Below are 18,318 nucleotides of genomic sequence, written 5' to 3' on the forward strand. Positions count from 1 at the left end.
GAATGAGAGAGAGCACACAAGCAGGAAGAGCAGCAGGCAGAGGGAGAGGGAGAAGCAGGCTCCCCACACAGCAGGGAGCCCGGCACCCGACTGGATCTCAGGACCCTGGGATCGTGACCTGAGCCTAAAGCAGACACCTAACCAACTGAGCCACCCAGGCGCCCCTTGCTCTCTCTTTCTAACAACAAAATAATAAAAGACACAATTAGACATCATCCCTGCCCTTTTTTTTTTTAAAGATTTATTTATTTATTTATTCATGATAGACATAGAGAGAGAGGCAGAGACACAGGCAGAGGGAGAAGCAGGCTCCACACCGGGAGCCCAACGCGGGACTTGATCCTGGGACTCCAGGATCACGCCCTGGGCCAAAGGCAGGCACTAAACCGCTGAGCCACCCAGAGATCCCCCCTATCCCTGCCCTTGTACCAGCCACTACTGGCCATACCATCCTTTTGTATGAATGAGAGAACAAGGTGCCCCCTCCTCAAAGAAAAAAATATTAAATTAGTCAATATATTATTTACACTCAACAAATTTGTTATGGCAATTAGGTTATTGATGATAAATGAATATTAGTTATTAAATTATACATTAGTTATTAAATAATATTTACATGGTGTTATAATGAAATACTTGTTAATTTAAACTCAAAATTCAGAAATATTCTGGCACAAGAAACAAACATCAGCTGATAGAACTGCAACATGATTTAACTACTGCCTTAATACCAATGAGGAATTTTTCAAAAAAATGAAAAGTTCTCACTAATTATATATCAGATTTATAAAAGCAGATCTGATTTAGAAACACAGTTTATTTTATATGTTATTAGATCAACAGTCTTTTGGAGTGCCTTGGTGGCTCAGTTGGTTAAGCATCTGCCTTCGGCTCAAGTCATGATCCCAGGGTCTTGGGATTGAGTCCTGCATCCAGCTCCCTGCTCACTTGGGAGCCTACTTCTCCCTCTGCCTCTCCTGCTCCCTCTCGCTGATGCCCCTGCTTGTACTCTCTCTGTGTCAAATAAATAAATAAAATCTTTTTAAAAAAAGATCAACAGTCTTTTGATAATCCAATTTGTCAAAGGGGAACAATACATATTTTCTTGTTAAAACAAGATTCTTGAGTACCATTTGCTATAAAATTCTAGTCATAAATGTAAATTTGCCCAAATAAAATTATCTGATGTTTGTTTAATGAACCAGAATACTTTTGAATTCCCAGTATAAATCAACAAGTACTTTTACTATGATAGTATGTAAATATTATCTAATAACTAATATTTTTTAGGAATAATTCATTTGTTATGGAATAAAAAATAGACGAATATATGGAAAGTGTTCAAAATATGAAAGATGCCTGCATATGACCAGCATCATGGCACCCTTGTGCATGACCTAAAAAAGTGGCAGGTGGTGGCCCTGGAGGCCCTAGTCTCAGGGGAGCAGTCATAGCTGATGAGCCCAGTGTGAGGTGCTAAGGGTTCTATTAGAAGTATGTATAGGGCAGCCTGGGTGGCTCAGCGGTTTAGAGCCACCTTCGGCCCAGGGCGCGATCCTGGAGACCCGGGATCGAGTCCCACGTCGGGCTCCCTGCATGGAGCCTGCTTCTCCCTCTGCCTGTGTCTCTGCCTCTCTCTCTCTCTCTCTCTCTGTGTGTGTGTGTGTGTGTGTCTCTCATGAATAAGTAAATAAAATCTTAAAAAAAAAAAAAGAAGTATATACAAAGAATGGTGGAGGCGGAGGGGAAATGAGGTCAACCTGCAGGTAGGAGGGCAACCTACTGGCAAAGGCCGGTATGTGTCAGAGGCATTCAGGGAAGTAAGATTCCGTCTTTTTGACATATATTGGTTCTTAAGTAGCCTCTAATCCTTCTTTCTGGGTTCCTGCTACTTTCTGGATAAGTGGGATAGCTGAGTTCCAGATTGATGAGGTGTTGCTATTTTTGATAGACTGTGATGATCTTCTCTTCTCCTGCCTATATCCTCCTCTGTCTACTTGTCTCTTCCATCATAGCACAAATCAGCTTCACTGTTATGGCTTGTTTAATTTTTTCTTTTTCCCACCAGATTTTAATTTGAACTAGTGCAAGGGCCACATGTGTCTGGTTTATTACCATTTATTATCATAGCATCATGCTTCATTGCACAATGCCTGGCACACTATGGAGCAGGCTCTTCATAGGTATTGGCTGAAATGATTTTTTCATTCATTCCCCAAACATTTCCTGAGCCCTCACTTTGCACCCTGGACTCCATTGAGCCCTAGGCAAACAAATAAATGACCCCCTGTGGGTCCCTCCTCACAGGAAGCTCACTTTCTGGTTATTGCAGCTCTGTGGATGAAGAGCAGTGGTAAAGGGCTTGGGTTCAGGGCTCAGTGAAGCATCCTAAGGAAGGGGCCTGTGACCTGAGTCTGAAAGGAATGGAGAGCTGAGCTGAGCAAGGGCTCCAGTATTCAGGCTCAGCTCAGCAAGCACAGCAATGGGGTGGCAAGCTGGAGCACAGAGGGTATGGGAGAACTACCAATGTCATCCTACTGTGGCTGGGCCATAGAGGGAGGGGCAGCGATGGATGGTGCAGGGGCCAAGACATATGGGTACCAGCTGCAAATGAGAGCTCTGCGGAACCCCTGGGAGGTTGCAAACAGAGGTGTGTGTGTGTGTGTGTGTGTGTGTGTGTGTGTGTGTGTATGAGAGAGAGAGAGAGAGAGAGACAGATCACCTCTGGATGTTGGAAAGACCCCTCTGGCTGTGGCGTGCAAGCTGTATGAAGGGCTCGGAGGAGTGAACTGGAAGGAGGGAACGCCTCCTTGAGGGCAGGGTGAGTGGCTTCCTGGTCAGTTCATGGCATGTGGCAAGTGGCTGAGATATAGTAAGCCCTGAGACGGTACTTTGTGACCCAGTCAACCTGCAGAAACCAGCAGGGTAGGACCACAGGGCCTCATTGCAGAAGAGCAGCAGAGTTACTACTCTCACTTTATGGAGCTGCCCAAGCAACCCTCTGAGGCAAGCAGGCTATAGACCTTTGCTCTACTTTACAGACCAGGTAACCGAGGCTGGGCTGGTCAAGGGGCTCAAACCCAGGTCTTTGTCAATGCCAAGTGGAGTGCACTCTCCTCCACTCTGTCCTGTTGTGGGGTAGGTGCGGTACTAGGGGAGAATTGGCTCACTGGTGTCTCTTCTCCTGAGGGACCACTGTCTTCCTTTCTGGCGAGGGAGGGACCTCAGCCATCCAGCTGCTGGAGCCCTCCAGGCATTGGTACCCCCTTCCTTGAGTTTCCTTGCAGGCAGAAGGAGATGGTGGCCAGTGGGGCAGCTGCAAGCTGTCTTCCCCAAAGCCGTGGGGAGAGATCTGTGGGCCCCTGACACTGTCATCACATGGGTATCATGTTGCTATTTCATAAAGGCCTCAGTGCTTGAAGGGCCATTAAGTAGCCAAGGATATATTTCAACCTCATTGAGGAAGAAGACAGAGTTAAATCAAATTCCGACCATGAAAGAACAAAGAGGCTGTTCACATGCATGGCCCTCCTGAGGGGAAAAGAAGGGAACAAACCATCATCCAGGGTCCACTCTGAGCCTTCTGCTGCTGCTGTTGGAAGCTTTGGCATGGGCGCTGCTGACAAGCAGAGGTGGTGCCGTGCACTTGCTAGGTAAGGAAGGAAATGGAGTGTACCGGACACCAGCCCCTTGGAGGTGGAACCAGAATCCTAAGCCTAGGCCTGACCTCATGCTGCCCGCTCCTTCCACTGCACCGAATTGCCTCCTCCATGCAGTCTTTCCTCTCCACAAGACAAGCAGCGATTTATTTTTGTGCAAAGGCTGAATGGTATGGAGGTCAGCAACCTGTGTTGGTTTCGACTACAGTCCCCAAAGGCAGCGACTTGTTGGTTTGCCCCCTGCTCCGGGCTACCAGCTGTGCGCACAGCCGGGAGAGGCTGCCACATCCCTATGCCCTGTGGCCCTGTGGCCCTGTGCGGCTGGAGCGGCCTTGCCCCCTCTCTTGTTACCTTCCCTTCCGCCTATCTTATCTGCTCCTCTCTGCCCCTCAGAGACACTTGTCTGGCTCTCCTTGAAGACAGTTTTGACTCCATCCTGAGATCTTTGCTGTTTAGTGATGAGCAGGTTGATAGCAAATTAATTGTGATTCCTCCTCAGGTATCACATTTTAAAGGAGATTTTGGAAGACGGCTTCACCCGCAAGAGCCAAGGGGATGAGGTCCCTCTGGTGGGGTGACGGGCCGTGGGGTGGGTGTTCTCACATACAAAACCCCTATTCAGGGGCAGCCGGGTGGCTCAGCAGTTTAGCGCCTGCCTTCGGCCCAGGGCATGATCCTGGAGACCCAGGATCGAGTCCCATGTCGGGCTCCCTGCATGGAACCTGCTTCTCCCTCTGCTTGTCTCTCTGACTGTCTCTTTCTCTCTCTCTCTGTGTCTCTCATGAATAAATAAATAAAATCTTTTTTAAAAAAACAAACCCTATTCACATTCTGGCAAAGCATTTAAGGCCCTTAAAATCTCCCCTGCTAGCCAGTTTGCCTACCCCTGCCAGACTTCCTCCCCACTTTCCCATACCAGCTGCGCTCTACCCTAACAGCCATGCCGCCACCCCTGCTCCCACTGACCTCTTGGGCTGGAATTGCTTTCATTCCCTCTACTCCCTGCTGGCTGGACTTGGAGCCCTACATCAATATCCAGCCAAGTGTGAGCTCTGCTATGAGCCCCTTCTCTGCAGAAGCAGCTGCTTCTTCCTCTATGCCCTCTTAGCACCTGGTAGGTTTCTCTGTATATATTGCTTTTCATGGAGATAATAATTTGTTTATCGACAGTAAACTCTGAGCACTTTGAGGACAGAGATGGTGTGTGTGTGTGTGTGAGTGTGTGTGTATGTTTCTCTAGTGTCTGGCCTATAGCAGGTGTCCAGGGAGGGATTGTGACCTGGAAGAATGTGAGCCAGCGCTGGTTTCAGCTGCAGAGGGGCAGAGACTCATTAATGAGGGAGGAAATCCAGCCCCATAGCTCTCCTCTCTCTGTCCTCTCTCTTGCCAGGAAAGGATGCTTTTGTCTGGAGGTTACACTGTTGGGTTTTCTCTGGGGCCATCCAGCAGGGGACTTGTCTACCTTCACTTAGGAGAGTGACTACGCCCTCCCCTTGCCCTTCCTCCGCTCCATTCCCCATCCCCAGCCAGACCAGTTACCTGTCCAGACTGTATAGACTATGGAAACAAATGCAAACTTGCCATCCTCCTTTTATTTTGAAATGTCTCCGACCTGACCTGAGGAGATAGGACTCAAATACTTGTGAAGTCTCCCCACTGCACTGGTAGGGACTCCCTTAGTCATCAGTGTATTGCCAGGCCCTAAGACAATGCCTGATTCGCAGTAGATGCTCTGTGACTCACACTTAACTCCCATCAGCGGAAACCAGAGCTGAGCAGTAGTGGTAAAAACAGATTTTATTCAGGAACTCTTGCAATAGAAGCAAAGAGTCCTGGGCTACATTTTTTATACCTCTAGGACAGGTGGGGATTTATTTTATTTTTTAAAGATCTTATTTATTTATTTATTTATTTATTTATTTATTTATTTATTCATGAGAGACAGAGAGAGGCAGAGATACAGGCAGAGGGAGAAGCAGGCTCCATGCAGGGAGCCCAGCATGGGACTCGATCCCGGGTCTCCAGGATCACACCCTGGGCCAAAGGTGGCACTCAACCACTGAGCCACCCGGGCTGCCCGACAGGTGGGGATTTAGAGCCAAGGATGTCTTGGGAGTAAAGGGATGGAAAAATACTGAGAAGAGGCAAGGGGGCTGCTGGCTAAACCAGTTGGACAGGATTCTTGCTGAAGGGCTTGGGGGATCAGAAGCCCAAGGTGGAGGATGAGGAATTTGATGAGATACTGAGGGGGATCAGAAATGGGGAGTGGGGGGAGTAGTCTTGCTAAGCTGACTTTAGCAGGATTCTTGCTAAGACTGGGCCATGTGGAGATTGACACAGAAGGTCAAAGATGGAGGCCTAGCTGGAAAGAGCATTCAGAGGAGCCTGAATAAAGTTTGGTCACTGAGAGGCTTTGTCACTTGCCAGGGACACTGGAAATGTAGACTAGTGTGTCCAGAAAAAGATGAAATGCATTTTGGTGAATGGCCTGCAGTCTCAGCTGTGATGCGGTATACAAAAAAGGATTTGGAGTCTGCCAAAACTGGATTCCAATCTAGGCTTTGCTCCTTGCTAGCTGTGTGGACTTGGAGGAATTACTGAACTTGTCCAAACTTTGAGCCTCATTTTCTTCAGCTGAATAATGAGGATAATAACCCTTGCCTCAGAGGATGGTTGAGAGAGAATGTAGAGAAAGCCCCCACTGTGGTATATAACCCAACACGCTGTATCATCATTTTAGTCATTTAGTGTCTTCATTATTACCATATATCTCAATTTTATTGATTGACTAAAAATAACCCACACAGGGTAAAAAATCAACATAGTATAAAAGTGTGAACTCTGAAAAATATGTCTCTCATCCCATCTTTAGTTCCTTTCCTCAAAGGCAACCACTATGAGCAGTTTCTTGGTACATTTCCAGATAGATGTATGTACAAACATCCATGCATAAATAGTTCTTTTTCTTTATCTAATGCTTTTATATGATGCCCTCTATTCTGCACCTTTTTTTTAAAGATTTATTTATTTATTTATTTATTTATTTATTTATTTATTTATTTATTTATGAGAGACAGAGGGAGAGAGGCAGAGACACAGGCATAGGGAGAAGCAGGAGGCCCAACGTGGGACTCGATCCTGGGACTCCGGGGTCACGCCCTTGGCCGACAGCAGATGCTAAACCACTCAGCCATCCAGGCGTCCCTATTGTGCACTTTTTTTTTTAAAAGATTTTGTTTATTTATTCATGAGAGACACAGAGAGAGAGGCAGAGACACAGGCAGAGGGAGAAGCAGGCTCCCTGTGGGGAGCCCCATGTGGGACTGGATCCCAGCACTCTGGCATCATGACCTGAGCCGAATGCAGATGCTCAACCACTGAACCACCCAGGTGCCCCTATTCTGCACCTTTTATTTCATTTAACAATTTAACTTAGCCATTGTTTCACGTGGGCATGAGTTGATTTTCCACATCCTTCTCTTTATGGCTGCAGAACATTTCACAGGGTGGGTGTCCCATCACTTAATTAACTGGTGCCCCAGACACACATTTGACCGTCTACAGGGTGTTACCACTCTATACAGCTGCATCCACTGTACCCTCATATATATGTTTTGTGTGCTAGTGTGAGAATATCTGTAGGGCAAAAAAATCTAGCATTCCTTAAATGGGGGAATGTTTCCATTCTGGTAGCTATTGTGGAGAGAAAGGTTTAGGAATCAGAGACTTGGCTTGTCATGAGAAAGTGAGAGATAAAGTACATCATTTCTTTATTTTCAAAGCCTTTACTAATACAGACCCTTGTTTCCTCTTTCCGTGATGCCTCGGATTCCAGATTCCCCAGCAGGGATATTTGGCAGATTTATAAACCAATGCAAATTGGCTTTTAGCTGGAGAGTTTACTTTCCCACATAAACACACTGTCAACCAACTTTCTGAATCCCTTACTCATCAAAGAGGTTGGATTGACTATAATAGAAACAGAGCCCTTTTTATTTGTTTGGTTTCTAGTGGCAGAGAAGCAAACACTGCCCAGTGCTTTCTTTGTTAGGTATTTTTCATTTAATCCTGTAAACCTTTGAGGCGAAAAATATTATCCCTGATTTCCAGACAAAGAAAGAGATGGGTTCACAGAAGTTAGGTAACTTGCCCAAAGTCATGCAGAGTCAAGATTTGAACTCATGTCTTGATGACTGTACCACTCTGTGGGCCTCTCTTGTTCTTTTTTAGGGGATTCTGTAGAACTTTCCTGAATGTTCCGTAAGTTTTACCTGTTGCATAAACATCTGATGGTTAGCAGTGGCTCTCAATAATTTTGTGGACTTTCTTTTTTTTTTTTAAGATTTTATTATTTTTTATTCATAGACACAGAGAGAGAGAGAGGCAGAGACACAGGCAGAGGGAGAAGCAGGCTCCATGCAGGGAGCCCGACGTGGGACTCGATCCCCGGTCTCCAGGATCACACCCCAGGCTGCAGGCGGCGCCAAACCACTGCGCCACTGGGGCTGCCCTTTTGTGGACTTTCTGAGTTTAGTAGAGAAAGAGGGTCTGTTATGGCTCAAGCTCAGTGTCTGGCATGCTTAGTCCTTATGTCATCAATCCAGCCACTTCCAGGTGACTGGTCTAGTCTATACCGCTGACTCTGCTGGTTTCTATGTTTGGATGGCTTCTGCTCCTCAGCTCCAAGACAAGATTGCTCTCTCTGTGACCCTGGACTCTGGCTCTGTGCCCTCCTCTGGTGTCCTACCCACAGCCTCTATCAAACTTATTCTATGGTGTTTTCTGTCTCTTAGTAAAGGAAAGTCACTTAAAGCCCTTTCTAAGCTGTATGGCATCACTATGACTCCCCCTGTCCCACACTTTGCTCTCCCAGTTCTTCAGCCTCTGAGCTGATGTCACTTCACCTTGAAGTCTGCTCTTTTCTGAAACCTACACTGGGTTCTTCCCAGCTCCCAGGAAATCTGTCACCTGTGAACAAAAATTAGCACATTAAAGCTTTTCCCACCCCTTTGCTTTAAAACATTATATCCCAGAGAACCACATTATAATTCCATCCACTGTATATTGGAAAGGGCCTGTTGTTTTAGAGCATACCTTAGGATGAGTGCTTCGTGCCTGCAAATCTCTTTTTTATCAATTTAATATATCTTTATTAACTCTTGGTTCCGTATTAGCACAGTTCTCTTGTTAGATGCTGTAAATTCACTCTTGTTTTATTATTTATTAACAAAAATTTGTTAAGAGCCTGATGGTATCCGGCTACCACCTCCATTATCTCACATATTCCTTAGAAACCACTCTGTGGAGAGGGTATTAACAACCCCCTTCGCAGTTGGGGGAAATGAGGCTCAGAGAGATTCATTATCTCGTCCATGTTTCATCTAGTAAGTGGTAGGTCTGGGATTTGAACCTCAGTATTTGGATTCTAAATCTGTAACCTTTCCCAGATGAAAGCAAAGATTTCTGGTTTCTTATTATTTTGCTCCTTCAGTTACTCTACTCAACTCCTTAATTAGTGGTGACTCCAAATCAGTAGCATGTTACTGAGCCTTCTGGTACCCGAATGGGTTTTGTTTTGATAGGAGTCACACAATCCATACTGAGAAGACATTACTTAATCCAGAATGAGAGATGGCAAAAATCCACAGGAAAGCTGCAAGAAGGGAAGGGGAGCAATTTTTATTTGACTGGCTGGCTGACTGATCTCTAGAGAGTTCTCTTTCTTTTTATCCCCATTCCTTTTCTTCTTGGAAGGCTAAAGTATAAAGTACTTCAAGGAGCTCCACCCGGTTCTTGAAAATGTCCAGGAGGTGGCAGTGAAGTAAGCTCTTAGCGTGTGGGGTTTTAGGCTTCCCGAAGCCTTAACTCAGTGTATCCCAAACCTGTCTGATCATAAAAATCACCTGTGACATTTGTTAAAGTTTGATTTCCCAGTGGGGCTGAGCCCTGGGGATTTTTTTTTTTTAACAAGTCCCGCTTATGCCATTCTTATGATCAGACTAGCCTGGGAAAGAGTATCATCGCTGGGAACTAGGTCTTTTGTGTGGCCTGTCCTCTGTAGATTTGAAGTACAGCTGGTTACATTGCATTGCAGTAGAGAGAACATGAATTCTGGAGAATTCTGGAGTCAGAAAGCACAGGATTCAAAAACGAATATGACCACTTATAAACTATGTTACTTTGGAAATGTAACTGAACGTTCTAATCTTGAGAACTCTCCTGCCATTTTCTCTGCCTGGAAACAAGAAATTATTTTCCTTTCTCTCCTTCTTCCCATCTCCTTTGTCTTCTTATTCTTCAGTTCTCAGGATGCATATCCCGGTTCTCCACAAGCTGGTCACATAAAATTATTTTTTTAAAGAATTTTTTAAGTGTCTATCATTCCCCACTAAACTCTAAGCCCCTTGAAAGCAGGAACCATGTCTCTTGGGTTTATTATTTATGACTATAAGGTTTATAGTTTATTATTTCATTATTATGACTCTCATGTTTATTATTGTATGCCCAACATCTAGCATAGTACAATATGAATGACCTCAGAGCTTTGTTTCTCTCACCTGTAAAAATGGATGAACATGATCGATCCATAGGGGTGTGAGATATTAAATGAAAATAGTGACTGTTAGCCTGTTGTTCACAGGCTTACCGTAGGCATCTAATAAATGTTAGTTCTTCCTTTCAGTTAAAAGAATGTGGAGTTAATTCAAAGATCTTTTTGGCTTTATTCAACAATTCTTGAATTGGGTAGTAATTCTGTGTAACAGATAGAAAGTAGACCCAAGGAGCTGTACAAAATGAGAGGTTTTTATAGGCAGAAGGGGGCAGAAAGGCAGGGGTCTGGCAGGCAGATGACTCTATCAGGATCAGTTCATTCCTGATGCACTGGTTAGAGATTACATTCCTGGAGAAGCTGAAAATCCATTTGGGGCCTGTTGTTTCTTTTTTTAACAGTTCCTTTGGAGAACCCACTTATGATTATTAGTGCTGAACGGGCTAGATTATTAATAGACTTCAAGGCTCAACATGCTACCCTAAAAAGTTTCTAGTATTCTTAAAGGTTTATTTATAATTCAGCCCACCTTTTCTCCCCCAGGTCCAAAGACTGTCTTCTGCCATCTTTAAGTCTGTTCTGGTGACCCACTTCGAAGCCTCTCATAATCTGGACCTGACTGCCTGTGGATAGCATATCTTTATCTTTTCTTTATTCAATTTGGTGCTGAAAATGAAAACGACATCATTGTAGACTGAACTTAATATTTTTAGAAGATCATGGGTGGTAGATGGCTTCAAAGGTAGCTTTTACAGTTTCTTTTCCTGGAATTCTTTTTTTTTTTTCCTGGAATTCTTTATAGGAGAATACAAACATTGTCTTGTGAAGATTTCTTCTAATCTTTTGTGAAATCCAGGCTGGTATGAGTAGATGAAGCAAATTCAGAATTTTATTTCCCTCCCATTTGGGACCCACTTGGGGATGTGTGACTGCCTTTCAGATCTGAAGTATAGGAGCAGGACTGGCCATTAATGGCCCTTCCTCTGACACACCAGCAAATGGAAGGTGTCCCAGTACCAGGGCCACCAGCTCTCCCGAGTTTGCCTGGGACTGAGGCAGTGCCCTGGGGCCCTTACTACTCTTTCAGTTTTAAATCCAGGACTGTTCTGTGAAAACTGGGGTGAATTGGTTGGCTATCCATGGAGTAGGTTGCTGAAGGAATGAAAGCATTTGCATGCTTTTCTGTTGTTTTCAGGGACACAGGAACCAAGGAACCAAGAAGTTAAAACTGCTTTGTAAAAAAAAACTTTGTGAAAGTTTTTGAAAATTACTTTCACTTCTAACGCCACCACACTAAATATAGGAGGCCTCATATAAATGCAGTTGCTTTTGCACCATTTACAAACTCAATGACAGTGACTTAGAAATGAATGGTATTGTGTTATAGAAACCCAGTCCTGTCTTTTCTGCGCCTGAATGGCTATAGCTGGCCAATTAACATGACCTATTTTCTAGCGTTAATCATTTTTACTGATATGTTGTGAATAGTTCATCTTTGAAATATTGTTTTTCTAGTTAAATACCAACACTAGAACAATTATTATCATTGATGAATTTTGAAAATAGGCCAGTTTTGAAAAGAGGGCCTTAACCCAGCATAAATTGTATATTATCGCTTACATCTCGCAAGGTAAAATATAAACTTATTTTTTTTCGAGCAAAACAAAATCAAATTTAATGGTCTTAAATGCAAAAGTAAAAACAAACAAAAAACACAAAAAAGCAAAAGAAAATTAACAGAACAGAACAACCCAAAATGTCAAGGCAGTTATGAAGAGAACTTGGGAGGGTTAATCTTTGAAACTACAAATCAAAGTTTTTTTTGTTGTTGTTGTTAATAGATAACTGGCAAGAAGTAAGTACTTTTCTGCTGAGTGTTCATACGAAAGCAAAGTTTCAAAACAAAATCCGACTAAAATAGAAACAAGTCTAGCGCTCACGAGAAGGGATGCGAGAAATACAATGCTCAAATGTTTCTGTGTTCTTAAAATATAGAGCGATCTTAGGCATTCGAGCTGTGTGAACTGCTCTTGGAAAGTGGAGAAATGGTTGGGAACACCAGCGCCCGGTGTGCGGGGCACCGTGCATGCAACGTGTGCACAGAAATTCGGGATGTCAGAGGAGCAGCACGTCTTCAGGCGTGCCCTGGAGTTAGGTCTGACTCTGGAATATACTGGAGTTTCCCTGAAACTCTTTGGTCCGTTCCCATTGGCGCCTGGGCTTATGAAACCCGTGCGTGTCCTTCTCTGGAGGGCCCGGTATGGCCCGGCATACGGCCCCCCTCCCCGCTGGCGGCCCCCCTGTTGGATGGCCTGCTGCCACTGCCAGGACCGCTGCAGAGCCCCGGGGCTGAGTGAGCAGGGAGGTGGCAATGGCACCTGCTTGGGAAAGCAATTTCCTGTCAACCAAAGCAGAAATCGCTTAAAATGTTGAAGCGGTTGAGAAAACGCACACTCAGCATCTGTCTAACGTCTTTAGTTTGAAAACTAAAACTAAAAGGTCATGTCTTTTTTTTGTTGTTGTTGTTTTTTATGTCTTTTATCCAGTTTGTGGAGACACCGAATGAAACGAGTGTTAGACAGTCTTAGAAGTTAAAGCATGCTGCAGGTTCACCACCGTCCCGAGGGACTGCTTAGTCAATGCAGTCTACTTAGATTTCTGTTCCATATATATTTTAAAGGAAATAACTTAAGAAACTTAAATTGGTCTAACATTGTGGGATCTCAAACATGTGAACATGTCGGTTGCATCCCCAAGTATAAAAACCTTTTCACTTCTCATTTAGACTAAGACAAACACTTGTGAAAATCGGCGCAAACTGAGTTGTACACTAGCAAAAAAGTTTCAACTTCTTCACTCTTAATTATCTATTCCATACAAAAAAAAAAAAAGCACGAGCGAGTTATTTGTGGGACTTGTTGGTTTTGAAGGAAACCTGTAAGATTTTGCCCCCCAGGCGGTAGCCGTTCAGACTTGCTATGGCCATGGCGGCTTCTTCATAGTTTGTCATGGTCACAAAGCCAAAGCCTTTGCACTTGTTGGTGTTGAAGTCGCGAATCACCTTCACATTGGTGACTGCCCCAAAGGGGCCAAACATCTGCCAGAGGATCCCCTCATCGGCGTCCTGCCCGAGGTTGTAGATGAAGATGCACCAGCCCGAGGACGCGTTGCCCCGGACATTGACACCAGAAAGCCCACTCATGTGATCTACGCCCATAGGGGAGAACCCGAATCTCTGCGCCTGGTGGTGAACGGGGCCTCCGAACCGCCTGGCAGGCGAGTGGTACAGCTGGGAGGGCAGTGCCACGTTTTTGTTCTGGTTGGGGTTGGCTGCAAACTTCAGTGTAATGGGCTCAGGGGAACCCGGGGGTTTATGGCCATTGACACTGGTAATTGCCCCTTCTGCCTCCGACCGTTTGTCAAACCGGACAAACGCCACCCCTCTGGACAAACCTGTGGTCTGATCCACAAGCACCCGGGAGTTGGTGATTCGCCCGAAGCGAGAGAACATACCCTCCACGTCCTTCTGGGTCATGGTCCGCGGGAGCCCACTGATGTACAGGTCGGCATCTTTGATGGCTTCTGAGCTCGCGCGGGCATACGACACCTTAATGGCCTTTGACTGGAGCCGCAGGCCACTCAGCGTGTTGATTGCTCCCTCCGCGTCCTTGGCAGTCACGTAGCTCTCGAAACCACAGCCCGGGCTGTGCCCCGCTCCTGTACCCGAATGAGTCTTGCAGATTCAGCTTCACCGATACTGCTGAACAGACTCCGTAACCCCTCCTGGGCCATGTTCTGAGGGAGCTAGTTGACAATTAAACTCGTTCTCCCGATATCAGCCCTGCAGGCTTCGCTGCAGCCGTGTGGTCCTCATAACCATCAGACATTGTCCTTCTTAAGAATCTGGACGCGGGCGGGCCCGGGGCTGCTCCGGGGCGGGCGGGCGGCGGCGGCGCCTCCTCCTCAGCGCGCACCTATGAACTTATTTTAATACGTGTTTATGACTCTCTTATTCCCCAAAGTATGTAAAGTGGCTTTTGAAAATGCATAGATTTTTACAAGTTTTTTTTTTTTTAAAGTTTAGGTTAAAAAGTCAGGGCAAAGGAACAATAAAAATGGTGCAATAAAATGAAATCAGGGAAAAGCTAGTATCTAGATATGTGAGATCTAAGGATTTTGCAAAGTCTTTATGATGGGACACAGATTTGGTTCTGGGCTTTCTGGTTGCCAGAAACACACCAAGCTGTTAAGTCATGGTGCCGGCAGATAAAATAAAAGATATTGTTTAAGAGAAATGCAGTTTTTCCTAGCACTGAAAGCTGGGAGAAATTTCTCCAGAGGGCCTTCTTAAAGGAGCCCCTGTGTGATTGGCATTGCTTCCTCAACATCCCCAGATTCAATACAGTTTCAAAGTTTTGTATGAGCTAGTGCCCTTCAGTGCATGTTGAGGGTATAACACCCAAGTGCCAATAAAACCCATTACTACTTTCCAGTGGTCTTTCCCTGAGGCAGTGCCTCAGCCTCCTGGCAAGGGTTTTATTTAGCCTTTAGATTTCTAGGTCCCAGCGCATCTCTACTAAATCAGCATCTCTACTTCTGAAAAGCTTCTGGATAAACGTGATAGAAAATCACTTAAAGCTTTTTTAAAAAAGCTATTTAAAGAGGAAACTCAAATGTCCAATAAACATTTGAAAAAAATTATTCAATCTTGTATTCTCATGATTATGCAAATTAAAACAGTGATGATCTACCATTTTACATTGATTCGATTGGCAAAAATATACAGCAGTAGCCAGCAGAGTTGAAAGTGTGTATGTCTTCTGTGACCCAAACAACTCCACTTCTAGAGAACAATTCTGATCCATATGCACAAAGAGATACACTGATGATATTTTTTGCAGTGTTCTTTGTAGTGAGGAAAGAGTGGAAAGCACCTATGTTCCATCAGTGGTGGGATGCAAAGATTAATTTACGATGTGGGTTGAATTGTGTCTCTCCTGAAAGACATGTCCAAGTCTTAATCAGTATCTGTGATTGAGGATCTTATTTGGGAGTAGTCTTTGCAGATGCAATTAAGTTAGGGATCTTGGAATGAGACGATCCTGGGAAAAGTTGGGACCTAAATCCAATAAGTGTCCTTATAAGAAACAAAAAAAGAGAAGACATAGAGACACACAGAGGTGAAGCCCATGTCAGGACAGAGGCAGGAGTGGTTGAGATTGGAGTGATGCCTCTCAAGCCAATAAATGCCTGGGTTTGCCAGCATCCACCAGAAGCAAGAGGGGACATTGAATGGATTCTCTCTCAGATCTCTCAGTAGGAACCAGACCTGTCAATGCCTTGATATCAGATTTCTGAACTCCAGAACTGTGAGAGAATAAATTTCTGTTGTTTTAAGCCACCCAATTTGTGACAGTTGGTTATGACAGCCTTAGGAATCTTTTTTTTTAATAAATTAATTTTTATTGGTGTTCAATTTACCAACATACAGAATAACACCCAGTGCTCATCCCGTCAAGTGTCCCCCTCAGTGCCCGTCACCCATTCACCCCCACCCCCTGCCCTCCTCCCCCTCCACCACCCCTAGTTCGTTTCCCAGAGTTAGGAGTATTTATGTTCTGTGTCCCTTTCTGATATTTCCCACACATTTCTTCTCCCTTCCCTTATATTCCCTTTCACTATTATTCATATTCCCCAAATGAATGAGAACATACACTGTTTGTCTTTCTCCGATTGACTTACTTCACTCAGCATAATACCCTCCAGTTCCATCCACGTTGAAGCAAATGGTGGGTATTTGTCGTTTCTAATGGCTGAGTAATATTCCATTGTATTCATAAACCACATCTTCTTTATCCATTCATCTTTCGATGGACACCGAGGCTCCTTCCACAGTTTGGCTATTGTGGACATGGCTGCTAGAAACATCGGGGTGCAGGTGTCCCGGCGTTTCATTGCATCTGAATCTCTGGGGTAAATCCCTAACAGTGCAGTTGCTGGGTCATAGGGCAGGTCTATTTTTAACTCTTTGAGGAACCTCCACACAGTTTTCCAGAGTGGCTGCACCAGTTCACATTCCCACCAACAGTGTAAGAGGGTTCCCTTTTCTCCGCATCCTCTCCAACATTTGTGGTTTCCTGCCTTGTTAATTTTCCCCATTCTCACTGGTGTGAGGTGGGATCTCATTGTGGTTTTGATTTGTATTTCCCTGATGGCAAGGGATGCGGAGCATTTTCTCATGTGCATGTTGGCCATGTCTATGTCTTCCTCTGTGAGATTTCTCTTCATGTCCTTTGCCCATTTCATGATTGGATTGTTTGTTTCTTTGCTGTTGAGTTTAATAAGTTCTTTATAGATTTTGGAAACTAGGCCTTTATCTGATATGTTATTTGCAAATATCTTCTCCCATTCTGTAGGTTGTCTTTTAGTTCTGTTGACTGTATCCTTTGCTGTGCAAAAGCTTCTTATCTTGATGAAGTGACATGATACTGTACATAGAAAACCCAAAAGCCTCCACCCCAAGATTGCTAGAACTCATACAGCAATTTGGTAGCATGGCAGGATACAAAATCAATGCCCAGAAATCAATGGCATTTCTATACACTAACATAGAGACTGAAGAAAGAGAAATTAAGGAGTCAATCCCATTTACAATTGCACCCCAAAGCATAAGATACCTAGGAATAAACCTAACCAAAGAGGTAAAGGATCTATACCCTAAAAACTATAGAACACTTCTGAAAGAAATTGAGGATGACACAAAGAGATGGAAAAATATTCCATGCTCATGGATTGGCAGAATTAATATTGTGAAAATGTCAATGTTACCCAGGGCAATCTACACGTTTAATGCAATCCCTGTCAAAATACCATGGACTTTCTTCAGAGAGTTAGAACAAATTATTTTAAGATTTGTGTGGAATCAGAAAAGACCCCGAATAGCCAGGGGAATTTTAAAAAAGAAAACCATAGCTGGGGGCATCACAATGCCAGATTTCAGGTTGTACTACAAAGCTGTGGTCATCAAGACAGTGTGGTACTGGCACAAAAACAGACACATAGATCAATGGAACAGAATAGAGAACCCAGAAGTGGACCCTGAACTTTATGGTCAACTAATATTCGATAAAGGAGGAAAGACGATCCACTGGAAGAAAGACAGTCTCTTCAATAAATGGTGCTGGGAAAATTGGACATCCACATGCAGAAGAATGAAACTGGACCACTCTCTTGCACCATACACAAAGATAAACTCAAAATGGATGAAAGATCTAAATGTGAGACAAGATTCCATCAAAATCCTAGAGGAGAACACAGGCAACACCCTTTTTGAACTTGGCCACAGTAACTTCTTGCAAGATACATCCACGAAAGCAAAAGAAACAAAAGCAGCCTTAGGAATCTAATAAAATGGAAACCTTCCCCCAAACCACAGGGATACCTTGGAAAAGGGTTCTGGGGTTCTCCTTCAACTGAGAGAGTGGAAGCATGGAGCTAACAACTTCCATAGTGTAATTGAAGCAGTTTTTTCATGATTTGAGACCTTAGAGCCCTTGTGGTCCGACTCCGCCCTTTTTAAAGATAAGGATGCCCAGACAAGGGAGGTGACTTGCCCAAGACCCTATTACCAATAAGGGACAAGCTTGGATTTGAACCCAGATCTGTTTGACTCCAGAGTCTGTGTTCTTTTCACTTCATTTGTGACACTGGCACCAGAATGTGTCGGGTCCTCTCAGATCAATATAGCAGCTTGGACTGTAGGAAGGAGCTCAGGTGCTGTAGTCAGAAGACTTGAGTTAAAGTCTTTGCTCTTCCACCCTCTGGCAGGGTGGCAAGCTAAAGGTTTTTAACTTCACTATCCCTTAGATTCTTTTTCCTGACAGTGAGGCTAACCTTTGCTCTCAGAGCACCTGAATCTCTGGATTGGAATGCTCCAATGAGACAATATATGTAAAAAGGTCTTTATTAAACTGTAAATCACTATATATGTGATATTATCATCATCATCTAATCTAGTCTCAGACCAGGAATGTGAAAACTCAGAAAGTATGGTAAGCAGAATTCTAAGATGACCCCTAGTTACCTTTACCCATGTAGAGTTCTTTCCTT

The 18,318-nt window shown here is 44.3% G+C and overlaps 1 protein-coding gene and 1 pseudogene across 3 annotated transcripts in view; one reads left to right on the forward strand and one right to left on the reverse strand.

Moving 5' to 3' along the window:
• The window catches only part of TTLL11 (tubulin tyrosine ligase like 11), a 250,608-nt gene that overhangs the window by 17,506 nt on the left and 214,784 nt on the right, over positions 1-18,318 (forward strand). The window lies entirely within an intron of this gene.
• Positions 13,112-14,096, reverse strand: LOC129506189 (ELAV-like protein 1; annotated as a pseudogene).

Source organism: Nyctereutes procyonoides, unplaced genomic scaffold (assembly GCF_905146905.1).
Source record: "Nyctereutes procyonoides isolate TBG_1078 unplaced genomic scaffold, NYPRO_anot_genome, whole genome shotgun sequence".
NCBI classification, from domain to species: Eukaryota; Metazoa; Chordata; class Mammalia; order Carnivora; family Canidae; genus Nyctereutes; species Nyctereutes procyonoides.